At 39.7% G+C, this 18,605-nt stretch overlaps 4 pseudogenes; 2 read left to right on the top strand and 2 right to left on the bottom strand.

Annotated features, from left to right (window-relative positions):
* Gm7911 (predicted gene 7911) lies at nt 5,508-6,129 on the top strand (annotated as a pseudogene).
* On the bottom strand, nt 6,464-7,155 carry Gm5451 (annotated as a pseudogene).
* Vmn2r-ps109 (vomeronasal 2, receptor, pseudogene 109) lies at nt 8,199-11,760 on the top strand (annotated as a pseudogene).
* Nucleotides 15,050-16,773, bottom strand: Cbx3-ps4 (chromobox 3, pseudogene 4; annotated as a pseudogene).

Raw genomic sequence — 18,605 nt, 5'->3', positions numbered from 1 at the left:
AAAACAAAACAAAACAAAAAATATATATGCATTCAAAAAAAAAAGATGCTTGGCATGAAGATTTTCTTTCAAATTTCTGAAGAAAAAAAAAAAAAAAAGAAAAGAAAGAAAGAAATACTAAGGCATGAACCAGGTAAGGCAGAGGAAGTAAAAGGATAAAGAGGGGATGAATGCAGTGAGCTCTGCAATGTACATGCAGTCAAGTTACTTCTGCTAATTTTATAAATACCATCAGACAAGAGAGGAAAAGTTACTGTGTTCAAATTTATATTGTTATAATCCAACTCATTTTTGCACTTAAAAAGGCTTTAGGCCATGCCTCATCAATCTCTGAGGTCCGTAGCTAGAAGGTCACAGTGTTCAACTGGCAATCCCATGTTCCTATGTGTATTGAGATTCCAAGGGAACCTAAGTTCGTCTCAGTCTTAGGGAATGTTCATAGTCGATTGTTCCAGAGTCGTGCTAAAGAATGTCTTGTGCTCACTTGTATCATGCTAGACTTTCAGAAATATTTTTGCCATAACTGTGTGCAGTGATTCCCACAAAGGAGATTGTCTCTTTTTCCCAGTGTAGAAGTGATGTTAATAACAACAACTGTGTATGAAACAAAACAAACAAAAAACTGTATCCCAGAATTCTTTTTGCCTCCTGGAGGTCCCACCTTCTATTCTATGGCGTTTCTTAAACGCCATAGATTTTTTTTTTTAATTGAAAGGTGATGCATCTATCAAATATACAAGATATTCTCTCTACAGTCACTAGCATCCTTAAAACCTTCAACTTGAAACTGTCAATTATTCTAATTCTACTTTTACTTCTAAAGCACCAACACCCCCAGCAGCATCCCAAGGCCATCCATAGCTGTACTACGGCTTTAAAGAACTCATGTGTACCTGTTTTTCCTTTCAGGATTTTATTCCAGTAATACTGCCACTCCAGCTGGGTGTTAACACTAGGATGAAAAGGTGACCTTCCTATGCCAAGGTTACTTGTAAGAGCCTCTGTTTTTCCTGTAAGAAAAAAATTTAAATTGTCTCTAAGTACAAAAGGATGTTAAGATCATGTATTGGACATTTTTTCATGAAATTTTAATTGTATAACACTTGATCTTTAATCACTTACACATTAAATCTTAAATAAGCTAATATACTCATCACCATATAACATCACCTAACTTTGTTTTGTTTTGTTTTGTTTTGTTTTGTTTTGTTTTTAAGACAGTCTTCTGGAATTCTTTATGTAGACCAGGCTAGCCAGGAACTCACAGAGATACACCTGCTAGGATTAAAAGCATGCTGCCACTAAACATGGCTCCAGTAATGTTTCTGACAAACGTATTCAATCTAAAAGTAGCAGAGGAAGTTTTCCATGGCTTCTGATTTCTTACAATGAAAAACAGGCAACTCAGACCCCAGGTTCAGACTGTAGAAATAGATAATGAAACAAAAACTATACACAGACTTTTATAATTCTGCTATAAATATGTTTACCCTCCATTTTTCTTAAATTTTATAACAATAGAAATAATAGAAGATTCATGCATAGCAACGAAAATCTGATTTTTTTTTTTTTTTTGCCAAAAAGGAAAGTAATAATGAAAATTACAAATTTATTTCTTCCTCAGTGATGGCAGTAGAAAGCATGATCTGGGGCAGGGTGAGCTCTGGGTGCTCTGCCACTGTCTTGAGCCTGCAATAATGAGGATACTTGTCTTAGTTAGGGTTTTTCTGCTATGAGCAGACACCATGACCAAGGCAACTCTTTTTTTTTTTTTTTTTTGGTTTTTTGAGACAGGGTTTCTCTGTGTAGCCCTGGCTGTCCTGGAACTCACTTTGTAGACCAGGCTGGCCTTGAACTCAGAAATCCGCCTGCCTCTGCCTCCCAAGTGCTGGGATTAAAGGCGTGCGCCCCCACGCCCTGCTCCAAGGCAACTCTTATAAGGACAACATTTAATTGGGGCTGGCTTACAGGTTCTGAAGTTTAATTCATTATCATGAAGGTGGAAACATGGCAGCATCCAGACAGGCATGGTGCAGGCGGAGCTAAGAATTCTACATCTTCATCTGAAGGCTGCTAGCAGAATACTGGCTCCCAGGCAGCTAGGAGCCCACACCCACAAGGCCATACCTCCCAAAAGTGCCACTCCCTGAGCTGAGAATATAATATACAACCATTACATTCCACCCCCTGGCCCTCATAGGCTTGTTCAAACATAAGCCCATGGGAGCCATACCTACACATAGCGTAATGCAAAATACATTTAGTCCGACTTCAAAAGTCCCCATAGTCTCCTGCTGGTCTCTTCTTAATCACCGCTAATTTCTTAGCTCCAGCTAACTAGCGTCAGCTGTCCCAGTAGTCTTTCTCCTCATGATTATAAAGCCAGAGACACATAGCCAAAGCTGCTTGCTGGAGCTGGAACATGGCCCCTTGTTCTATTGTGTTATCACTAGCTTCCAGCTTTCTGCTCCTTCAAGGCCTAAGCCTGGCACGTCGGGATCTTGCTCTGAACTCTGAGATATGCATGCCTGACTCCTGGGATTAAAGGTGTGTACCAGCACACCAGGATTTAAGCTTTTCTTCACCTACAACTAGATCTGTCCTAGAATGTAGAGATCTGCTTGCCTTTGCCCTCAGGAATTAAAAGCTTGTTCTGCCCAGTGTGGACCAAAATTTAGCTGGGTGGGATCTTGCCCCAAGGTCACTACTCCCTTAATTCAAATTAATATCCTTGAACACATTCAGCTCCATCCATTTCTGGGTTTCCTTTCTAACCTTGCAATGCTTATTCAAAATGCTCTTCCTGAGAACAAAGTCAACGATGGGCATTTCTGAGGCTTTTTTTGTCATTGTAATTAACCTGAGGCTCCTTAGCCTCAGGCAGACTCTTCAACCAAGGGCAAAAAATAGCTACTTCTTCACCAAACTACAAAAACAAGTCTCTAGGCCACATACTGAAATTCTTCAGTTAAACCTCTTGCGCTGGGTCTACACAGTTCCAACTACTCAAAGCAACAAAGTGTTCCATATTCCTGCTAGGATAGACCATGAAGCCCCTCTTGAAACATTCCATGGCTTTCCAAATCCAAAGTTCCCCAAACTTAATTCTTACAAGCAAAAACATGGTCAAGCCTATCACAGCAATATCCCAGTCCCTGGTGCCATCTGTCTTAGCGTTTTTCTGCTGTGAGCAGACACCATAACCAAGGCAACTCTTATAAGGACAACATTTAATTGGGGCTGGCTTACAGGTTCCGAAGTTCAGTCCATTATCAAGGTGTAAACATGGCAGCATCCAGACAGGCATGATGCAGGAGGAGCTAAGAGCCTTCTGAAGGATGCTAGCAGAATACTCCGAAAATCTGATTTTTAACATATAACCAAATATGAATTTCAAAAGAGTTTGCTTTGGTTAAGAACATTACTTTAGTACTAAGTCCAATTTTCTGAGGAACCGCCAGACTGATTTCCAGAGTGGTTGTACAAGCTTGCAATCCCACCAACAATGGAGGAGTGTTCCCCTTTCTCCACACCCTGGCCAGCATCTGCTGTCACCTGAGTTTTTGATCTTAGCCATTCTGACTAGAGTGAAGTGGAATCTCAGGGTTGTTTTGATTTGCATTTCCCTGATGATTAAGGATGTTGAACATTTTTTTCAGGTGTTTCTCTGGCATTCGGTATTCCTCAGGTGAGAATTCTTTGTTCAGCTCTGAGCCCCATTTTTTAATGGGGTTATTTGATTTTCTGGAGTCCACCTTCTTGAGTTCTTTATATATATATTGGATATTAGTCCCCTATCTGATTTGGGATAGGTAAAGATCCTTTCCCAATCTGTTGGTGGTCTTTTTGTCTTATTGACGGTGTCTTTTGCCTTGCAGAAGCTTTGCAATTTTATGAAGTCCCATTTATAGATTCTTGATCTTACAGCACAAGCCATTGCTGTTCTATTCAGGAATTTTTCCCCTGTACCCATATCTTCGAGGCTTTTCCCTACTTTCTCCTCTATAAGTTTCAGTGTCTCTGGTTTTATGTGGAGTTCCTTAATCCACTTAGATTTGACCTTAGTACAAGGAGATAGAAATGGATCAATTCGCATTCTTCTACATGATAACCGCCAGTTGTGCCAGCACCACAATACCTCTCCTGGGCATATATCCAGAAGATGTCCCAACCGGTAAGAAGAACACATGCTCCACTATGTTCATAGCAGCCTTGTTTATAATAGCCAGAAGCTGGAAAGAACCCAGATGCCCCTCAACAGAGGAATGGATACAGAAAATGTGGTACATTTACACAATGGAATACTACTCAGCTATTAAAAAAATGAATTTATGAAATTCCTAGGCAAATGGATGGACCTGGAGGGTATCATCCTGAGTGAAGTAACCCAATCACAAAGGAACTCGCACAATATGTACTCACTGATAAGTGGATATTAGCCCAGAAACTTAGGATACCCAAGATATAAGATACAACTTGCCAAACGCATGAAATTCAAGAAGAATGAAGACCAAAGTGTGGACACTTTACCCTTTCTTAGAAATGGGAACAAAACACCCATGGAAGGAGTTACAGAGACAAAATTTGGAGCTGTGACAAAAGGATGGACCATCTAGTGATTGCCATATGCAGGGATCCATCCCATAATCAGCTTCCAAATGCTGACACCTTGCATACACTAGCAAGATTTTGCTGAAAGGACCCAGATATAGCTGTCTCTTGTGAGACTATGCCGGGGCCTAGCAAACACATAAGTGAATGCTCACAGTCAGCTATTGGATGGGTCACACGGCCCCTAATGGAGGAGCTAGAGAAATTACCCAAGGAGCTAAAGGGAACTGCAACCCTATAGGTGGAACAACAATATGAACTAACCAGTACCCGGGAGCTCTTGTCTTTAGCTGCATATGTATCAAAAGATGGCCTAGTCGGCCATCACTGCAAAGAGAGGCCCATTGGACTTGCAAACTTTATATGCCCCAGTACAGGGGAACGCCAGGGCCAAAAAGGGGGAGTGGGTGGGTAGGGGATTGTGGGGGTGGGTATGGGGGACCTTTGGGATAGCATTGAAAATGTAAATGAGGAAAATACCTAATTAAAAAAAAAAGAAAAGGAAAGAAATAAAAATAAATAAATAAATAAAATGTAAGTTAAATAATGATTTTAGCTTAATTGGTTTTCAATTTCTTTTTAAATTTTCAAAACAAGTAAGTAAGAAGATTAAGTTGAAAGTATCAGCATTACATTCTTGTGTGTCCTGTGAAACATTTTGGTTCATTAATTAAAATTGTCTGTCTAAGTCAAAAAAAAAAAAAACAAAAAACAAGGGAGATATAAACAAGAAGAAACAGGACTGAATAAACGTGTGCCGAAGGAAAAAAAAGAAAATGGAAGCCTGTTTTCACAGCCATTGCAGTAATTGAGCTCCATAGAGACAGCGCCCGGGCAAGGGAGAGCCTGACAGGCACTGGGCGACTCTGTGCCTTGCTGAGCAAAATCAAGTAAACATGGGCAAAGGAGATCCTAAGAAGCTGAGAGGCAAAATGTCCTCATATGCATTTTTTTGTGCAAACCTGCCAGGAGGAGCTCAAGAAGAAGCACCCGGATGCTTCTGTCAATTTCTCAGAGTTCTCCAAGAAGTGCTCAGAGAGGTGGAAGACCATTTCTGCTTAAGAAAAGAGGAAATTTGAAGATATGGCAAAGACTGACAAGTCTCGTTATGAAAGAAAAATGAAAACCTACATTTCCCCCCAAATGGGGAGACCAAAAAGAAGTTCAAGGACCCCAATGCACCCAAAAGGCCTCCTTCGTCTTGTTCTGTTCTGAGTAGCGCCCCAAAATCAAAGGCGAGCATCCTGGCTTATCCATTGGTGATGTTGCAAAGAAACTAGGAGAGATGTGGAACAACACTGCGGTGGATGACAAGCAGCCCATGAGAAGAAGGCTGCCAAGCTGAAGGTGAAGTACAAGAAGGATATTGCTGCCTACAGAGCTAAAGGAAAACCTGATGCAGCGAATAAGGGGGTGGTCAAGGCTGAAAAGAGCAAGAAAAAGAAGGAAGAAGAAGATGAGAAGGAGGATGAGGAAGACGAGGAAGAAGAGGAAGACAAAGATGAAGAAAATGACGAATAAGTTGTCTCTAGCACAGTTTTTTTTTTCTTGCCTATAAAGCATTTAACCTCCTGTACACAACTCACTCATTTTAAAGAAAAAAAATTGAAATGTAAGGCTGTGTAAGATTTATTTTAAACTGTACAGTGTCTTTTTTTTTTTTTGTATAGTTAACACACTACCAAATGTGTCTTTAGATAGCCCTGTCCTGGTGATATTTTCAATAGCCACTAACCTTGCCTGGCATAGTCTGGGATTTGTAAATTGGCACGAAAATTTAAAGCACAGCACAAATTAGTTATATATGGGAACAGTAGGTTGCTTTTTTTTTTGGTTTTTTTTGGTTTTTTTTTTTTTTCAATATATAAGTCTTTTATTCTCCCAAAAGAGCCCAAATTGTTCTTGTGATCAGGATCTCGTTTCTGGGGCCAGGAACTGAGGCCTCCTCACTCGTCAGCCTGCTGCACAGTTCCCTTCTCAGACACATAGATGCCATCCAAAAACTTCCTGATATACTTGTTTTTAACTGTTGTGGCTTGCTGAATCAGGGCAGCTGAATTTGAAACAAGTTCAATGTCATTTCCTTCACGGATTAACTCATCCTTCTGGGCTTGAGAGACAGAACAAGCCACACCTGTCCTCATCCGAACCCTGCAGATGTATTTTTCACCCAAGAAATTTCGGATTTCAACCAAAGAGCCATTCTCCTGGATGAGGACGTTGATGGGGAAGTGAGCGTACACAGACCGCATCTTGTATCGGAAGCCCAGTGTGACACCTTTGATCATGTTCTGAACATGACTGCAGATGGTCCTGACGGTGGCCAGTTCCTTTCTGTTACCCCACCATTTGTCAACCCGGAGCCTTTTCTTCTTCTTCCCAAGAAGACTCAGCTCCACGTTGATGTGATTGAAGTCCCTCCGCAGAGTCCCCCTGGGGCCCTTCACAATGACTGTGCGCCCCTTCAGAGTGATTTCGACATTCTCTGGAATGTCCACAGTCTGATTGCTGAGAATGGTCTTCATCCTCGCAGTAGATGGGGCAAAAAGCGTTATTTTTTCTTTTGGTTTTATTTTTGTTTTTCTTTTTTCATCTTCAGTTGCCTCTGATGCAGCTTATAAGAAGATAATTGTTGTTCTGTTAAGTGAATACCACTCTGTAATTGCAAAATAAAAAAATTGCAGCTGTTTTGTTGACATTCTGAATGCTTCTATGTAAATACAGTAAAAAAAAAAAGAAAATTGAAGACATAATTTCCTATGATTCAACTCAAAGTCCAAATGACATGGGACATTTATGACCTTCTCAACTTTTATATTACTATGGAAGTTCTGATGAAATGGATTATCACGATTGCCAATTGTGTTCATAAATATGGCTGTTGACACGTAGTCTGGCCCAAGTTTCTCAGAAGATTGTCCCTGGAGTATATGCAGTGGATATGCATGAAATCATGGCACCTGAAGATGGAGAAAATGATCTTCACAACATGTTTTCAGAAATGTCTTGATCAAAAATTTCAGACCTCAGAAACAGAGCTTGAGGACAAAATTTTCCAGATGTATCCAGGGACTATAACACAGGATGAGTGGGAAGGAGCTGCAGAATATAATTAAGTGGATATCCAAACAGCAAGTCTTAAAACAGACACATAGGTATAAATTGTGTGTGATTTCTGTCTGCATAATAAAAGGATTTCACAAGTTCTCCATCATAGATCCTAGCAGACATGAAGAAGCTGTGTGCTTTCACTATTTCCTTTTTTCTCCTGAAGGTTTCTCTCATCTTGTGCTGTTTGACTGCACCAATTTGCTTTTGGAGGATAATGAATAGTGAGGACAATCATGGAGATTTGAGAAGTGACTGTGGTTTTTACCTTTTTACAGTGGAGGACAATTTTACTGACATTTTATATGATTGCAGTTCTAATCTTAGGTAAGTCATTAACTTTACTTCCTGCTTCAATGTCATGAATTGGAAATTTTTAGCTGTGTACACAAACAGTGGGTTTCTGTCCTGTCTCAATTTTGTCTTCCCCTTATTAATATGCATATGTAAGCATGAATCTCCTTTAGATGGTTTTCTCGCTGAAAGCCCAGGTATCTACTAACCCTGATAGAGAACTGGTGAACATGAATCATAGGGAATATCAGTGTGTAGAGTATGACATTTTCATCAGTTCGAATTTTCCACAAGGCCTTGGATTAAAAGTGAAAATAAGAAGCTATTTTCCTTGTTTCCCACAGAGCCAACAACTTCTTATATCTGACGACCTGGAGTGGGCCACAGGAGGGACATCGGTGGGTATGCCACAATTCTATATTTTTCATGGTACCTAAATTTTAAAATATGAGGCAGTGAAGTAATAACTGTGTTGTTGACACCAATTGCTACTTTTACAAACGACTATCCTCAGTTACAAGCACAAACATTTCATAACTCACAACTTTGAGTAAAAATGATCATAGAGAAAAAAGGTCTCTTGATTCCATGTTCAATTGTACCCACATGCCTATTCATCCCATACTATAGGAATATATTTATTACATATATTTATTAAATATGTATGTATATATTACAATTTTGTATACACACACACCATAGAATTTTCTGATTCTGTGTGAACATATTTATAGCCTAATTAAGTATAGCATGTATTCATTAACAGAAATCTCCAAATTTAAGGTTTCTTTTTTTTTATTTGTGTATTTTTTGGTTATTTTATATATTTACATTCCAAGTGTTATCTTGCTTCCATGTTTCCCCTCTTCTTTAGAGGATTGCCTTATCTGGCATCAGAGGGAGGGGAGGACCATGATCCTGTGGAGGCTTGATGTCCCAGAATAGGGGAATGCTAGGGTGGTGAGGCAGGAGTGGGTGAGTAGATAGGGGAGCTCCCTCATATAAACCAGGGGAAACGGAGGAAGGTATAGGGGGTTCAAGGTTTTCTTTTAAACTTAGGAAAGCTTCATTAATTTTATGAGAGTCTTATATTGCATATTTTGTTCATGTTCATCAAACAAATCTTTCTTTATTTATCCTACCTTATTTCTCCATACACCTCAGTATTGTTATTTATTTGTAAATCATTAGAGAACGGGTGCCACATAAACATTCCTTTGGATTAATCAGTTTAGGAAGGAAAAAATTTAAATTGCTTCAACCTAAATATAACATATCTAATATTACATGGTGTATTAAATATTGTGACATTCAGTGCACTGCAGGGTAATACAAATAATAATGTGCCTGAAATTGTTAAGTAATACTGATTATCAGAGGAATATTTATAGCCATATCTGTTAATGTCCCATATATCAATCTAAGGGTCATTATGCATATGATGTATACATGAACTACACTCACACAAACAAACATATACAATTTAGGCATTTTCTCAGGTTCCCTCCTCCATGTGTAGTGTGGCATGTACTGCTGGATTCAGGAAAATTCATCAGGAAGAAATAGCAGACTGCTGCTTTGATTGTGTTCAGTGCCCAGAAAATGAGGTTTCCAATGAAACAGGTACATGCTTACATGCAGAAGAAAAATTGCTAAATTTGAATACCTTCTCTTTCCAAACTAGAAATATGATATGGTCTAGATGAAAATTGAAGACCTAAAATCTTCATGTTTCAGAACTTAATCAGTTAAATAATATCAACTGCTTTTGGACCCAGCAAATAACCTGGAATATCTTCTTCAAACAATGTATTTCTCTCACAATATGATGGTTACTGATTTTATGTTACATAGAAAATGTTTAGGGGGATATATACATGTAACAAATTTTTAAACAAAAATTTTAGGCATAATCTATGCATACGTTTATTTTTCTTTGATCCTTTATACAAAGCAACTTGACTACTTGATCAGTCCATAATCTTTTTCTCCAGTACCCAGCTTAGTACCTGACAAAGACCAGATGTTCAGGGTAGCAGTTGTTGTTTAATGAAATATATTTTAAGAGCTTAGATGGTTTAAAGGATTAAGAATTTCCTGTGAAAGACTTAGAACAAGAGTGAAGATTTCCAGAATGTAACAAGAGATGGGACAGTGCTTATCATCAATCACAGCCAACCTAAGGAAAGAGGGATGAATGTGAATTTCAATAGCCTTCGTGACCTACAGCTTGGAATGTATAGTTGGGAAGAAAGAGATTGTACCACAATGAGAGGGACATGCATATGTCTATGAGGCATACAGTTTCAAGAATGAAAATATTCCTTTATGCAAACTGTATTTGCATGAGAAATTAAATGTTCTAGCTCCTACATGTAAATAAAGACATAGGCACAATCCACAAAGCAACAAAGTATATAATGCGTTGCAACAACTGGCACCAACAATGATGTCTGCAAACTACCCTTTTCTGTGAATAGTGAATTTATGGTTTGAGGAGTTAAATAATCTGAGAGTATGCATATTAATTTTCATAATATTTTCTTTTTTGTTTAATAAATATTTTTTGTCCATTCTCTATGATGTTTTTTTCTTCCACTATAAATCATAGTTCAATAGACAGCAATCTTAGGTTTGTGATTCCTACAGCAATAAGGAATGGAATAGATGCTCAACACCAAATTATTTATTGATACATCCTCTGAGTAATACAAATTCACAATTATTAACTGCATAACTATGATATCTTATACAGGTTTATTGTTGTTCACCAGCGATATGGAACAGTGTATGATGTGTCCACATGATAAATATACCAACTTAGAGAAAACCCACTGCCTCCAAAGAGCTGTGTCATTTCTTACTTATGAAGATCCATTGGGGATGGCTTTAGGTTGCATTTCCCTGTCCTTCTCAGCCATCACAATGCTAGTACTAGTCACTTTTGTGAAGTACAAGGATACTCCTATTGTGAAGGCCAATAACCACATTCTCAGCTACATCCTGCTTATCTCTCTAGTCTTCTGCTTTCATTGGACATCCCAATCAGGCCACCTGCATCCTGCAGCAGACCACATTTGGAGTATTTTTCACAGTGGCTATTTCTACAGTGTTGGCCAAAACAATAACTGTGGTCATGGCTTTCAATCTCACTACTCCAGGAAGAAGGATGAGAGGGATGCTGATGACAGGGGCACCTAAGTTGGTCCTTCCCATTTGTACCCTAATCCAACTTGTTCTCTGTGGAATCTGGTTGGTAACATCTCCTCTCTTCATTGACAGAAATGTACAATCTGAACATGGGAAGACTGTCATTACTTGCATCAAAGACCCTGTCATTGCCTTCCACTTCGTCCTAGGATACTTGGGTTTCTTGACTCTGGGGAGCTTCACTGTGGCTTTCCTGGCTAGGAACCTTCCTGACAGATTCAATGAAGCCAAGTTCCTAACTTTCAGCATGCTGGTGTTCTGCAGTGTCTGGATCACCTTCCTCCCTGTGTACCATAGCACCAGGGGGAAGGTCATGGTGGTTGTGGAGGTCTTTTCCATCTTGGCTTCTAGTGCAGGGTTGCTAATGTTATCTTTGTCCCAAAGTGTTATGTTATTTTAATTAGACCAGATACAAATTTTATGCAGAACTACAAAGGTAAATTGCTTTATTGCAACTTTCATAGTATGAAAAGGTTAGATGATACTCAACATATCTTTTTCTTTCTCTTGACAAAAGTGTCTGTCATTGTCCTTAAATTGTTTTTCATTTATATTTCCTGTCTCCAAAACAACCTTTGTACCACTCCCTGCACTCCTAAACTGCATATGGCTTCATATTTCATTAATTCTTACTGAATGTGTATATATATTTGCATATGCATATATATTTTGAAATATAAATTGTAGAGACCATGTTACATTGCATATATTTATGCTCTGAAGGCTCATTATTTGGTACTATATGGCCAATCTTTAGACTCTGGTTGTCCCTGAAGTTGACAACCTCTTCCATTCCGAGGTTTATAGTTTCCTATAAATGGTTGGGTAGGCTATATATTTTCAGCTTTCTTCCTTCCATGCTGTAATGCACACTGTAGTGACCCCTTTTCTCATGTTTTGGAGGTCATATTGGTCAAACTTCATGGTGTACCATTGGTGTCACAGGGCAATGTCAGGGTCATGGCAGAGAGTCTGAATCAGAAAACACTATAGAGGTCATGTTGGGGTCTGAATTCGGAGTTCACATGTGATGTCGGGGTCAGGTGTGAGGTCGGGTTTCTTGTGATAGGTCAGGGGTCACCCTTGGTGTCAGGGGTCACAAAACCATCTGGGAGACACAGTGTGATCCCCAACTGCGCTTTGGCGCCACCCCTCGCCTCTTCCCCGCGAAAGTCGCACAGCCTGGTCAGAGTCACGTGACCTGGGCAGTAGGGGAATGAGAGACATCTCGAGCAAGAGGGCACCCTAGGGTGGACCACAGGCAGAACCGAGCCACAGACAGGGAGCGTGATATCAGTAACCCCTGACCTCTCCGCTTTGGCCGCGCTGCCTGCTGCACCGCATGGATACCGCTGAGCACTAAGCCCACGCCCTTACCCCGCAGTCCGGACCCCCGCGGCCTCCCCGCGCGCCCCATCCCTGCGCCACGACCCGGGCGACCCCAAGCGGGCATCGCTGGCGGGTGGCTGGGACTTCCAATTCCTGTCGCGGTTCTGGAAGCAGCTGCGGGACTTCTGGCAGTTGCAGGGGGGCCGGGCGTAGTCTCGGGGATCACGGGAGGGGCGGGACGCCACGCGAGGACTCTGTGATCCCGGATCCGCACCTGAGTGGTGAAGGTTGAGGGAGCAGGTCTAAGGAGGCTGTGTGTGACGTCACGGGGCCACGAGGGGAGGGGGAGGAAGGCGAGGGTGCTTCCCGACAGCAGTGGGTGCTCCCGCACCCCTGAGAGTAACCGGGAAGAGGACTGTGGAGTGACGCAGGGTGTCAGAGGGTCACGCTTCCCCGCTCCTGCTGTTGCCATCAGAGTCTAAAAATGCGCAGGTTAATCTTGCGCGGGGTCCAGTGCAGGGGAGGGGTGGGGGGGCGTGAGTGTAGGGGCTTGGGGCGGGGCCGCACCTGCACAGGGCGGGGCTGTGGGTAGAGTGATGGCAGGGGGCAGGGCGCCGTGGGATCAAATAAATAAAAACTAAGTAATAACACACATACAAATAAACATGCATGCATACATACATAGATACATACACACAATAAATGGAATTAAATGCATGGTGCTATACAGAGTTTGGATGCCATCCACCCCCGACCTTCATCATATGCCTGCACTATCATACATACACAACATGCGTACACAACATACACACATACAGGTTCCTACTATCACACCAATGCACACAGTCACCACACACCCACCCACCACATGCAACACACACGAACACACACACAGGGATATATTTTGAAATTAAATTAAATAGATAATAACTATAAAATAAAAAACAAAAAGGTTTCTGGGGTCAACATTCTGCTGCCAATACACTGACAGAACAAGAAATCAAACACACACACACACAAACACACACACACACACATACTACCTCCCTAGAATGAAAGAAAGGGAAAATAAAAGGAAGGTGTTCTTTGATCTCAGCACTGGGGAGGTAGAGGCAGAGGCAGGACTCACTTGAAAGGCCTGCCTGGACCATCTAATATGTTTTGGCACCATGTAGAGAGACTTTGCCTCTCATAAATGAATAAATAAATACAGAAAATATATTCATCCATCTATACATGCATGTGCATGCGGTGGCTCAGAGGGCAAAGCTGCTGGCAGTTAAGGTCTAGGTCAAATAGTAAGACCTAGATGGAATGTGAAGGCCTAGGTCAGATTAGTTAAGGACTAGGTAACTCTTACCTGGCTAGCCAGCCATTTTGTGCTGTTACTAATATTGCAAGGACACGTTGTCATATGTTGCTTCTGCAGTTACTCCCAGAGTTGATTACCTATTCTGTTTGGTTCTGCGTCCTCAGAAGACCAATCACAATAGAAGCTGGTCAAACTGCTTCCTTTGTTCTATAGTTACCCAGAATAAGCTTCGGACTGGAACAGACCACCCAGCAGCATTTCCTGCACCCACCCATGTATGCACTTTTATGGCTTTTGCTCTTATAAGCTGCCCTGGGAATGGATCCCCAACATAAGTGAGACACCTGCACCAATTTGATCGGTTCTAGTAAAGTGTAAGTTCCCAAGACCTTCCCAGGAACTGAGATCCTACTTGGCATGTGGGCATGTGCATGTAGAGATGTGCATGTGGGCAACTGACTTCCCGGTTGGCAAGTTGAGACATGAATGCTAGACAAGGCAATTCCCCCTGTCACAGTGGAATACCCCAACTAATGGGAGCAGGATAATACCATAGATACAATAGATTTAACATAAAAATTCACAAAGTACTGTGAGAATATTTATTCTGGGGTTGGGAATAAGTAATACATATTCCCTCTTTCTAAGTTATCAATGGTACCACATTTTAAAATTGTCAAAGAACACCCTAGAATAAAAGTGAAATTACAGCAAATTGACAAAGTTTTTCTTATGAGACTATAGATATCCTGCAATTGGTACATTACAAATACTTTATTCAGTATATCTGAAGAAAAATTACATTACCTAAGTAGTTACTCCCCTTCCAAATTGTACAAATATTGGCCATCCAGGTCCTCTTATTTTGTAGAGTTTTAGTGACATTTAAAAAGGCCTGCTGTGATTATTTTAATTCAACAGAGCTGAAAGTATGAAAATGGTTGTTGTTTAATTTAGATGATAAAACACAAGCCTTTTGATGATCTTCCAATCTTTGCATATTCATTTGTTTTCAATGAGGCCTTACTGGACATAAATATTATTTAAATTATTAAAGTGTTTAATGTCTGAATAATCACTCATATGTGTATATTTCATCTTCAAAAGCACAGATATGTTATTCTTCTATGAGTGAAGATAGTGTCCAGTATGAATATCATCTCCTGGTCTAGCAGAACTAAACTCTTTTTTTAAAGGAATATAAAACTATTTATTGACCACTGTTCACCATTATTTACAATAAAGTAAATATACAGTTGGATGACATTCTGAAACTACAAAGTTACTTTTCTGGCTCATTGAACCATAACCCAAATACTGAAAAGATTGATCCTACCAGTAAGGAATGAGTCAGGGTAAAGAAAAAGCATGCAGGTCATTAAATGATATTAGCAAATTTTGTTCACTCTTTTAGTCAGCAGGTCTTAAATTGCCAACGTCAGCACCAACCACGATTCTATTTCCACATCAAACAGATTCCATGAATCATAACTTTTTAGTACAGACTTTAACTTTCTACAAAGGGATGGTTCACCAGAGGAACCTTTACACAGACTGGCTGACCTGGAATTGCCTCTGCCTCTCAGCTGGCTTCTTAGGTCAGAGCTCTATCTGCCTCTAGCCCAAGTCTTGTTATTAAAGCACACTATTACTTAGTCTAATTCCGTTTTCCAAAGGGGGCATGTACAACACTCTGTAAATATACCACTGTATTTATGTGATAATACATCAATTCTGATGTTGTTGCCTTTAAACTATCCAATAAATCGCAGAATCTGCTTAATCTGAAAGGTTATGGTTTCAGGAAAATGTTCACAAGGAGGGAATCTCATCAACTTGTATTTTCATCTTCAGTTAAAAACAAAACAAAAGAAACAAGTTATGTGTTTTATGTATACACCGCATAGAAACAAACAAACAAACAAAAAACCCAGAATGGTCCTATTGTGTCCCAGTTAAAAATCAGTTCTGACTTGAGTAATAACTGTAAAATCTCCCCAGCGTTTAAGAAAAGCTGTTCTTCAAAGCTGAGGAAATACAACATGGTATCAAATATTCTATGGTTAAGGCTATTGTTAAGGGAAGCAACTACAGAAAGTTCTTACTTGCTCAAAGGAATCAGTGTCTTTTGATGCAGAACAAAAACCAAAAATATCCCAACTACTGTCAATACTTTCAAAACCAGCATATCAATCTTGATTTTCACTAGAATGCTATTTTTTCACACTAGTAATTCAAAACCCAAGATCCAGATTATATATATATAAATGCAAACAATTATTGTGCTTCATCTTCAGGACAAGAATGCCAAGTCAGCCGCTCCTCGTAGAAGTCAATGACAACCTGAGGACGCTTCATATTCGCCTCCTTTGGCAGCACCAAGCCGGCCCCGTCCGAGTCCTTCCACTTCATGAGAAACACTAATTCTCCGCTGCTGTCCGTGGCACCGATTATTCCTTCAGGGTCAAGACCTCTGGCAAAGCCCCTTGGTTTGTCAGCAGCATCTCTCTTCTTCTTCGATTTGCTATCATCAGATTCACTGTCAGATAAAGATTTCCTTTTTGTGCCATCTTTTTCTTTACCAGCTTTTTGAGAATTAAGAAATGCTTCAGTTAATTCTGGACAATCTAAATTTTCTTCTGGTTCCCAAGGATTATCAGCGTCTGTGAACCCCTTCCACTTCAGGAAATACTCCACCTTCCCGTTCACTACACGATGGTCCAGTACTTTTTCTACCACAAATTCTTCAGGCTCTGCCTCTTCAACTTTTTTACTCTTTCCATTTTGTTTCTTTCCCATTTTTTGCAATGTAGTTTTATTGAAGACCATTTTCTAAATTTAATTGGAGACTTGAAGAGTTCACCGCTCCGATGCTCAGGGCCGCAGATCCTGCAGAGTCTCCCGCCTGCCCCAGAACTAAACTCTTTAAAACTAATTTAGAATCTACAGGTATACTAGAATTGGGATAGGGTTCAAAAAGATATCACTGTGACCAGATCTGTAGGCTTACATATATCATGTCCTTAAAAGTACACATTAAAATTTAAATATATATTCTCATGTTAACTATTCCAAAGAAAGATTCAGACCAATATTATCATTTCAAATTTATTTTACCTTTGGAGATTTATTGATTAAATATATTTTGTTTTTTTCATATTAATTTTTAAGTTTAGTTTATTATGAATAAAATTAACTTTGGCGAAGTTAACCAGTTTACTTAAAATTTCTTTGCTATTAATTACATGATGTGAATGACACACCATGTGTATATTCTAAACCATGTGCATATGTGTATATTAATGAAAAGCAAATATTAAAACCATAAAGATGTATTTACTGCTTGTCTGAGATTCCTTTTTCATAATTTTGATTGTCATGTGAAAACTTCACATACAGATCTTTAGTAAGCATACTTTTTGTTTGGGTAGAAAGTAAATCAGACGTGTCTAGAGCAAAAGAATACTGAAGGGCATTTTATTTCATAGGAAAATTAGCTGTGTAAATAACTGACAGTGAGGCCCAGAAGAGGGTAGCATAAATAGTCTTTGCTGGCAGCAGTCTGACGGGCTTTTGAAACTTATTCTTTGATTATCTGTTCAGTTTTGTGAATATCAAAGTCTTTGCTTCCTTTGTTAGGATGCTACTTTTGGAATTACATGGATGAAAAAACTTTTAGGTTCATTTGAGAAGCCATTAAGTATGGAAGATAGAATAAGAACAAAACAAAACATTAAGATATAGTAGGCCTGATATTTCTTTTTTGTATAATGGGGATACTACTGATTCAGTTGTACCATCAAGAATCATGTTGTCGGGCTGGTGAGATGGCTCAGTGGGTAAGAGCACCCAACTGCTCTTCTGAAGGTCCGAAGTTCAAATCCCAGCAACCACATGGTGGCTCACAACCACCCGTAATGAGATCTGATGCTCTCTTCTGGTGCGTCTGAAGACAGCTACAGTGTACTTACATATAATAAATAAATAAATAAATAAATCTAAAAAAAAAAAAAAAGAATCATGTTGTCCACCATTTTGTCTTGAACCATATGGTTATATTAACTAAGTCTGTGGTGAAGACACATGGCCTATGCTATATTTATGATATCATTATCAAAGAAGAGCACCAAGTTCCATGATTGCTTCCATCTTATGAGGATCCTCAAGTGAAACTTAGAACAACCAATGCAGTAGTGGTTTTCTGTTCTATGTGAATTGGGCCCCTTGGTAAAGTAAAGAAATTTCCCATCAGGAAGTTCCAGATTCTTGGATAACCTCCTTTCCACTTTCCTGGGGGCAGGAAAATAGATAATGATATTATGAAAAAGAGGACTAGGGAGGCAGATGAGAGAAGAGATAGAAGCTGATTTCACATAGCACAGCAAATCCATTGCCCTAAACCTGAGCCTAGCCCTAACCATGATATTTCTTCTTTGTGTAACAGGATACTATTGACTCAGTAGAACCATCAAGAATAATGGTGGCCACCTTAGCCCTAACCCTGAGCCTAACCCTGGGACTTACCCTCAGTCTCTTACCCTATCTTAAACCTCAACCCTTATTTTCCTAACTACCCTAACCCTAATCCTAAAAACCCTTATCCTAATCCTTACCATAACCCTCTAATCGCCTAATCCTGATTCTAACCCTGCTTACTGTGGGGGATATTTCTTAATTATACCTTTTGAGCTGAGAAACCCTTTCTTATTCTTGATCTTTTGAGATGTTCAGATCCATCTTT

This window comes from Mus musculus, chromosome 13, assembly GCF_000001635.26.
Source record: "Mus musculus strain C57BL/6J chromosome 13, GRCm38.p6 C57BL/6J".
In the NCBI taxonomy this organism is placed as follows: Eukaryota; Metazoa; Chordata; class Mammalia; order Rodentia; family Muridae; genus Mus; species Mus musculus.
This window is presented reverse-complemented; position numbering and strand designations above follow the sequence as displayed.